General features: G+C 42.6%; 1 pseudogene across 1 annotated transcript; it reads left to right on the top strand.

The window, feature by feature from the left end:
• The first annotated feature begins 637 nt into the window (after positions 1-637).
• Positions 638-6219, top strand: LOC311361849 (annotated as a pseudogene). The gene is made up of 5 exons: positions 638-648; positions 1214-1724; positions 2811-2837; positions 2953-4026; positions 6053-6219. The product of its transcript is annotated as an uncharacterized misc_RNA (transcript).
• Positions 6220-9123: the final 2904 nt, after the last annotated feature.

The raw sequence follows: 9123 nt of genomic DNA, 5'->3' as shown, positions 1-9123 counted from the left end.
TCAACTCTGTGCTTAAAAACATAAAAACGATCAAGTCTGGCTAAAGAGATTCTGTTTTCTCTAGCGTGGGACCATGTGTACTGTCTGCAGCCCGTGTGCATCCTTCTCCATACGTCCACCAGGCCATGGGAGGAGACCAGCTGCCTCAAGGCGTGCTGGGATACTGGATGAGGCTTTGCATGGTTGCGATCTAAAATCTCATTTTCAGTACGGTTAAAATCCCCACCCACAAATAAATAATCCTCCGGGCCACAGCTGTTTAAAATATCATTTGTATCAAGTGTTTCCTCTCTGCACCGTTGTTTGGAGCATAAATGTTGATAAAAACCACATTAAAATGTTCAAAACGAGCTCTGACTAAAAGACACCTCCCCTCCACAACATGCCTGACCTCCAGAGAGGTTAAAACCTCTGGAGAACAGGAAGCCCACTCCTCCACTGAGGGTGGTGTTATGGCTTAAAACCAGTTCTCCTTCCCATTCTCTGTTCCAGTCTGCCTCGTTTCCAACATCACTGAGTTTCTTGTAAAAACAGGACATCAATGTGCTTCATTTTACTCATTTCAAACACTACTGCTCTCTTTCTTGTTTCTCTGGCACCATTAACATTCAGACTACCTACTTTAAAAACATCCATAATGATGAAGATGTTAAGAACAAGACAAAAAACAATCAATGAAATAAATAAAAATAAAACCTGTACATTCACCATCATTAAAACACGAGTTGTTTCCTGACTTTAATTATCAGTTTTTTCAGTCTGAATATTTCTTGGTCAGTCAGCTCTGACTCCGCTCTGTGTTTCACATTGTATCTGGCTGAATTATAAAAACCCTGCATATCAGGGAAGTACTGTTTTAACACTGGCTGCCTCATCCCTGTGGTCTGTTTTAAAAAATACTTCAGTACATTGGCAGTATACATCTGAGCAGCAGCCTGCTGAGTGTGAGACAGGTCACTGCTGTCAGACACACACCCTTCACTGTCACTGCTGTCCGATAGAGCTGCTCTGTTCTCTGCAGCACTCGGTTTACCGGCCAGACGTCCGGCTTTACCCCCCACTCCCACGGTCAACATGCTTCTCCTCTTACTGCGCTGTTGAAGAGGAGCAGGCCCCCACCCGGACTCACAGGCCTCCGTCTCTTTAGCCTCAGCTACTGTGCTCCCCTCACTCAGCTCACCTGCTGATTTACCTGCCTCACACTGGTCACCAGCGACCCCAAATCCTTCACACAACTCGCCTGTTACTTTACCTGCTTCACCCAACTCACCTACAACCTCACCTACCTCACCCAGCTCACCTACCTAACCCAGCTCACCTACAACCTCACCTACCTCACCTACAACCTCACCTACCTCACCCAACTCACCTACAACCTCACCTACCTCACCCAGCTCACCTACAACCTCACCTACCTCACCCAGCTCACCTACAACCTCACCCAGCTCACCTACCTCACCCAGCTCACCTACAACCTCACCTACAACCTCACCTACCTCACCTACAACCTCACCTACCTCACCCAGCTCACCTACAACCTCACCTACCTCACCCAGCTCACCTACAACCTCACCTACCTCACCCAGCTCACCTACAACCTCACCTACCTCACCCAACTCACCTACAACCTCACCTACCTCACCCAGCTCACCTACAACCTCACCTACCTCACCCAACCTCACCTGCCTCACCTACAACCTCACCTGCCTCTTTCACCTCACCTGGTTCACCTCCCTCTTCTTACTTTACCTGCCTCACCCACTTCACCAGGAACCTCACCTGCCTCTCTACTGACACCTGTTTCACCCACATCCTCGACCAACTCACATGCATCTTTATCTGAAATACCACCTGTCACCCCCACCTTAGCTGTCACACATTTGTTCAACACATTTTTACACAAATCTATGTATTATCGCAGCAGTAGAAATCAGCGGCTGGGTGAATGGTCTAGCACTTGCCCTGTGATACGTGCGACCCGAGTTCGCGTCGTCTAATGCGTAGTATTCTTGGCGTTAGCTTCATTTTGTAATTCCCTTTATTAATTTTATTAATTCTCTAATTAAGAATATTCAAAGAAATGGAAAATAAATGGCATGAAAAGTTATTTACTTTCTCTAGTAATCCTTCCTATCACTTGTGTGCGGATAGAACCCTGGACGACCGGGTGCAAGTCCGACACGTTAACTCGAGACTATCTCCCTGCTTTTAAATCCATGGTCAATATTAAATTAAAATATGTTACGCTTAATACTACTTATGCATTCAACAGATCGCTGATTTTTGTGCCAGGCAGTCTCCTTGTTTCTATTAATGGTTACGGTGTTCACTTTTTGAGTTATTATATGCGTGTACTCCTCATAGACCTCCACAAGCAGCTTCTGTTCGCCGCTGGAAAAGATCCCGCTCGGTCCTTTTCGGACATTTGATCCATGATTCGACATTCACGGTTCTGGGCTGGTTACATATCTCGTGAACGCACGTAATCCACGATAACGTGAGCCTGGTTTGAACTAACCTGAGCAATGCGCGGCTGAACTGCGTTGATGGAACGGCTTTAGCCTCAAGTGGAAGTTGGCGCTAGTTCTAACCAGGCTTAATCAACTAATCGCCGCTTTCGTTAGCGACTTTGATGGAATACCCCCCAGTTTGTTCAGTATTTGTATTATGTTGTCAACTTTACTGTTGCTGATGCCTCATGTTAATGCCTGTAAATGACAAGTAGCTTTGGTGATTGTTACGATGTGTTCCAACCTCCAAGATTAACAACATCACCTCTCTTTGTCTCTCTTTCTATCTCTCATTCTCAGAAAGGCATGAATGACATTGTTGCTGGGGTACAGCAGTATCAGTCATCACTACTGGACAACCTCAGGCAGCAGATGGATATTTGGATGGATATTTAACAGTTTCATTGACCCCCTTGCTAACGTTGCAACAACATTCCGACAGAACAGTGTTATTAGGAAGCAGTTTGGCAGTGTTGACGCAGAAGAAATTCTAATCGCTCGAACCATATGCAGGAAGAAATGTGAGGGATCAAAAGACTTTTTCATCAAGGACAAAGTATTTCATTATGTACCATTGATTTAAAAAGTCTAGAACAGTTCTTATCACATCCAAGGATTTTGCCTATGATTGAAAAGGGACCCCAAAGGTGCAGGGAAGGTTTTTCTCATGACATTGTTGATGGTGCTCTTCTAAAATCACATCCCTTATTTTCAAACAAACCAAATGCACTGCAGATTGTTCTGTACACAGATGAAAGAGATCTGTAATCCACTGGGATCCTTTGCATCAAAAAACAAGTTGTTAATGGTATACTACACTCTGGGAAATATACAGTAGATCCAAAATACAGGTCTAAGCTGGCTTCTATCAGACTACTTGCGATGGCTAGATCAGCAGACCTCCGCAAATCTGGTGTAGATGTAATACTGAATAGAATTAAAGAAGACATGGTTGCATTGTAAAATGCAAACTATTAATGGAGCGACACCCTGGCACAGCATGAACTAGCAGGGTTCAAAGAGGGAGTGGGCTTTGCATACAGTAAGTGCAGACACTGAGTGTTCTTTAGAGGACATGCAGTCACAATTCAATGAGGATACATTCACTAAAAGGACATTGGAGAAGCATGTCAGACAGTGTGATGAAATAGAAATGGCAACCACAGACCTGTTTCGCAACAGCCTGAGAACAACATACGGGATCAATCAAAGGAGCAAGTCAGTTGAATTCCCATCCTTTGATATTATTCATCAAACTCCACAAGACATTATGCATGTGATTCTGGAAGGGATAGCTCCACTGGAAATCAAAAATGTTTTGAATCATCTTGTTCAGTCAGGACAGATAACTCTGGACTAAATTCTGCTATTCTTGGTTTCCCTTATTCCCCGCTAGATGCTAGAGATAGGCCATCCCCAATTTCTCTTAGCACACTAATGTCAAATGATGGTGAACTAAAACAGTCATCTGGGCAAATGCTTGTCCTGCTTAGGATATTCCCATTTGTTTTAGAGAGTTTGGAAGACGATGCATATGTGCAACTGATAATTAAGTTAATAGAGATTGTGCAAATAGTATTTACACCTGTTCTTTCAATTGCAACTCTGTCTACGTTGTTATGATTTGTTGGTCCAGGAAAGGCCGCCGAGACAGGATCGCTTTTAACGCACTTTATTGGGTTAAGGTGGTCGGTCTATTGTCTATCGTCTATGAAACAAAAGGAGAGGGATCGTATATAACACGCGCGGAGCGTCTCTAAGCTTTACATCTAATCGATACGCCACCCAAGAGATTCTGATTCTAAGATGGCGGAGTCCGAGTTAAATAGGCAGTTAGAGGTGGGCATGTTCTGTGGCTTTAAAAGCCCGCCCCCTTCATCTATGTATGATCAGCTGCTGCCCCCTTGTGGCTATGCGCAAGTGTTACAGCTTATTAGTTATATGTACTCGGTATTGTGGCTATGGGAGAATATTATGGCTGAAATATGTTACAATTCCCTCCTTGGTCATCTCAGATGACCATTCTACAAGCCATAATCACTACTGACCATATAAAGTAGGAAAAACAAATAATCCACGGGTTGTTTTACCGTGGAACAATCAACATCACCAACCGACTTATTTTGGAAAACTCCCAATGAAAATGGAAGGAAAAAACCTGCCGCGTCTCTTATTATGGACGGTATTCACCTCGGTGTGTTTCAAAAAATACATAGGACATAGTCAACACCACACAATACAATCAATATGTCATACAATCATAAAGGCATAATCACAAAGGCACACATGTATTCATCAATGTAAATTTTGTCAAAACACTTCTAGGCATAAAACAACATAAAATTCATATATTTTCAACATATATTGAAAGTCAACATTACAAAAAATTGAGCAACATAGGTATACAGTTGAATTTTAAAATTCTCTTCAGGCTTGCATAACACAAAATTCATTTTGTGCTCATCTTGTGTGCTCAAATTCATCTTTCAGTATGCATTGAAAATCTACAAAATATGACAAAAATAACACAATTTCCAATTTCCTTCAGGCATGCACAGGTTTGAATGGCTCAGGTGATCTTCATGTATGTAGAGTTTCTGACATTTTATATTGTGTGTGTAGTGTTTGCTCCAGTTTCTATTAGATCTCAGGTCCGATAGTTCATGAGTTCATTGTTTGTCTTGTCCGTCAGGAGCACGATTCATATGAAAGAAATTACTAGTATGAACCCATGTGAACCTCGTCTTGGCATTGTCAGAAGATTGTCACGAGACCCATCAGTGAAATAGTGAAACCTTTTACATTAGCCGTACATCCAGAGATGTGGCCGTCTACAAACAGTTCTAGTAGGCATGCAAACCCTTCTTTTGAGTTAAACGGGGTAATCCTAGCAGGCGCAGATTATACAGTCGGTCTTTCCCTGAGCCTGTGGAGTGTAATTCAACCATTTTAACCATATATTCACATTAGGTCCCCCTGTCTCTATCTCCCATCTATCTGCTTGCACAGGGATAGTATCCCTCCTTGTACCCAGGATGTGTGAACCATGACGTCTGCTTCCATACCTTGCAGGCACTGGGACCGCGGTAGTATCTTGTAGGCTCAGTTGTTATACACAGATATTTCTCAGCCTTGTAGAATGAGTCTTCACTTTGTCTGCAGTCCATTACACGACAAATATCAAGTTCAAATATTGTTGCTATTCCGTAACAACGTTGAAGTTGCTAATTGAAAATCATTTGAAGCATTGGAAACAGCATTATATGATACATTTGCCATCGCAAATATAATTATTGGGTCCAATGGTCAGACATATATGTATGCGGTTCGAATCCAAATACTGTTTCTTTAAACAATGGGCTTCCAAGCTAAATTCTAAAAATGGATGTAAATCTTTGATTAATCAGAATCAAATATATGAAAGCTGCCAAAGTAGCGGTGCCGCGGAGCAGGGGGGCAGCCACACAGTCCTCCCCCTTCTCCTCCCCCTGCCCCTCCCCTCGTTCCCAGCCCAGCCTCTGTGTTTACTCTCCTAATTACAGGGGAGGGGCCGGCTGACAGGCGAGCCATCACAGAGTCCCTGCGGGCCCCCGGGGGACCGGGGACGCTACAAACACCCGCTGCTGTCTCTGCCGATGGTGCCGGCGATGTCCAACTGTCGCTGGGGAGCCTGCGCTGGCAGGACCCCCGGCCCAAAGAGAGATATTAGAGACATGAGAGGAACTGGCAGAGTCAGGGGACATTGAAGTAAAAAACGCTGTATCAGTTAACTAGCTTGTGATAAATGGTAATAAATATGTAGGAGCCAAATCGGTCATTTTCTTTGTTTTGTAATGTTGTACACATTTTGTGCCAGTAGGTGGCGATTTCTGTTCAGGTAATTGGCCTGAAGTGATAAATGTAGGTGGGTAATCAGCGCAGGTGCGCACGCTGAGGAACTCATACGGTTTTGACCGTGCCATGCCGTGCTATGCCACAGAGAGAATGTGTTGTTGTGTTTTAGTGAGTATTCAAGTCGGCTGTATAAATAAATTTGCAACAAAAAGAGAAGCTTTGACTGGACAGTTGCTGTGTTATGCACTTTGGCTACACCTGCATACACCTACACTTATTGGCACGCGTAAAGCCCTTTAAACCGCAGCGTGCGTCGATAGTGACAAAGGGCCGCTATACTTGTCAAAACCTGGTTCCCATTGGACTCGTTGGGAAAATGTTGGCGTGGGAGCTGTGGGCCTTCGCTGCCCAAGAAAGCCATATCGTGGGAGGACGAGTGGAGGAACGGCTGCAGCGATTCGGGCGGCGGAGTTCGGCTTCGGCTGGAGGAACGGCTGCAGCGATTCGGGCGGCGGACTTCGGCTACGGCTGTGGAGGCGTAGGCAGCGATTCGGCTGGAGACCGCAGCAGCGGCGAGGGAGCGGAGCACGCTCGGATCAGCTGATCACCGATGGCGCCCAGCTCACGGATGCAGATGCCGAGAAGTATGAATAGCGCTACACAACAATGGCCATTTGACCTGTGTGCACACAATTAGGGGGGAATGAATAAATCCAATGCATTGGTAAACGAAACAAATAAGTGAGTGACTTTGCGTGAACTTTGTTGTTGCGAACTGTGGACTGACTGACTGACACGGCGTCTGCTGTAACCATGGAAACCGCGAGTGGACGAAAGGTTGTGATGACTGAAAAGGCGCTTGCCGATAAGCTTTCAAGGTTGCAAGCAGAACGAAAGGCTAAGCTGAGTAAAGCTAGCAATATACGAGACTCAATGAAAAATCTAATCACAAAGGGTGACAAAACAATGGTTTGTGATGCTTTGTATGAATTAAGGGTTGTGTGTGATGATGCAAAATCTATACATGAACAGTTGTTGGGTTTCATGCCAAGTGATGAACAAGAAAAACATGAAATATGGTTTAAAGCAAAATTGCTGTCTTTAAATGAGTGTGTTCGTGATGCAGAAATGTGGGTTTCAAACAATGAAGGTAATATTCAAGAAACTGTTGGTGCTGCAAACAATGAAGAAACTGTTGGTGTTGCAAACTATCAACTATCACTTATCAACTATCACTTATCAACTATCACTTATCAACTATCACTTATCACTTATCAACTATCAACTATCAACTATCAACTATCACCTATCACCTATCACCTATCACCTATCAACTATCACTTATCAACTATCAACTATCAACTATCAACTATCACTTATCAACTATCAACTATCACTTATCAACTATCAACTATCACTTATCAACTATCACTTATCACTTATCAACTATCAACTATCAACTATCAACTATCAACTATCAACTATCAACTATCACTTATCAACTATCACTTATCAACTATCAACTAGCGATCTGGTTTGCATTTTGGGACGGCTTAAAGGGACTGCTGAAAGCAAGTTAGAGAAAATGGGGGACATTATCTACAGCTACGGTAAAGAAAGATTTGGGATTGTTGAGAAAAGGACGAAACGGCAACATGAGGTAGTCAAGTCTAGGCGCCAGCAAGAGATAGATAGACTCATCCAGGAGAGGAGGCAGCTTAAGAAGCAGTGGAGAAAAGCTACAGATGACGAGAAGGAAGGTATTGATTGTCTACAGGCAGATGTGAGGGAGCGGTTGGCAGTGCTAAGAAGAGCAGAGAATATTAGGAAAAATAGGAAGAAGTCACGAGCTAGAGTAGCATTTTATAAAGATCCATTTAAATTTGTTAAGGCATTATTTGATAAGCAGAAGAGTGGTAGTCTCATGGAACCTAAGCAGAAGCTTGAGGAGTACTTCAACTATCAACTATCACTTATCAACTATCACTTATCAACTATCAACTATCACTTATCAACTATCAACTATCACTTATCAACTATCAACTATCAACTATCACTTATCAACTATCACTTATCAACTATCACTTATCACTTATCAACTATCAACTATCAACTATCAACTATCACTTATCAACTATCAACTATCAACTATCACTTATCAACTATCACTTATCAACTATCAACTATCAACTATCACTTATCAACTATCACTTATCACTTATCAACTATCAACTATCAACTATCACTTATCAACTATCAACTATCACTTATCAACTATCACTTATCAACTATCAACTATCACTTATCAACTATCACTTATCACTTATCAACTATCAACTATCACTTATCAACTATCACTTATCAACTATCACTTATCAACTATCAACTATCACTTATCAACTATCACTTATCAACTATCACTTATCAACTATCAACTATCAACTATCACTTATCAACTATCAACTATCACTTATCAACTATCACTTATCAACTATCACTTATCAACTATCAACTATCACTTATCAACTATCACTTATCAACTATCACTTATCAACTATCAACTATCACTTATCAACTATCAACTAGCGATCTGGTTTGCATTTTGGGACGGCTTAAAGGGACTGCTGAAAGCAAGTTAGAGAAAATGGGGGACATTATCTACAGCTACGGTAAAGAAAGATTTGGGATTGTTGAGAAAAGGACGAAACGGCAACATGAGGTAGTCAAGTCTAGGCGCCAGCAAGAGATAGATAGACTCATCCAGGAGAGGAGGCAGCTT

Source organism: Micromesistius poutassou (assembly GCF_964030765.1).
Source record: "Micromesistius poutassou genome assembly, chromosome: 17".
Lineage (NCBI taxonomy): Eukaryota > Metazoa > Chordata > Actinopteri > Gadiformes > Gadidae > Micromesistius > Micromesistius poutassou.
Note: the sequence above shows the minus strand (reverse complement) of the source record. Positions and strands in the feature narration are given on the sequence as shown.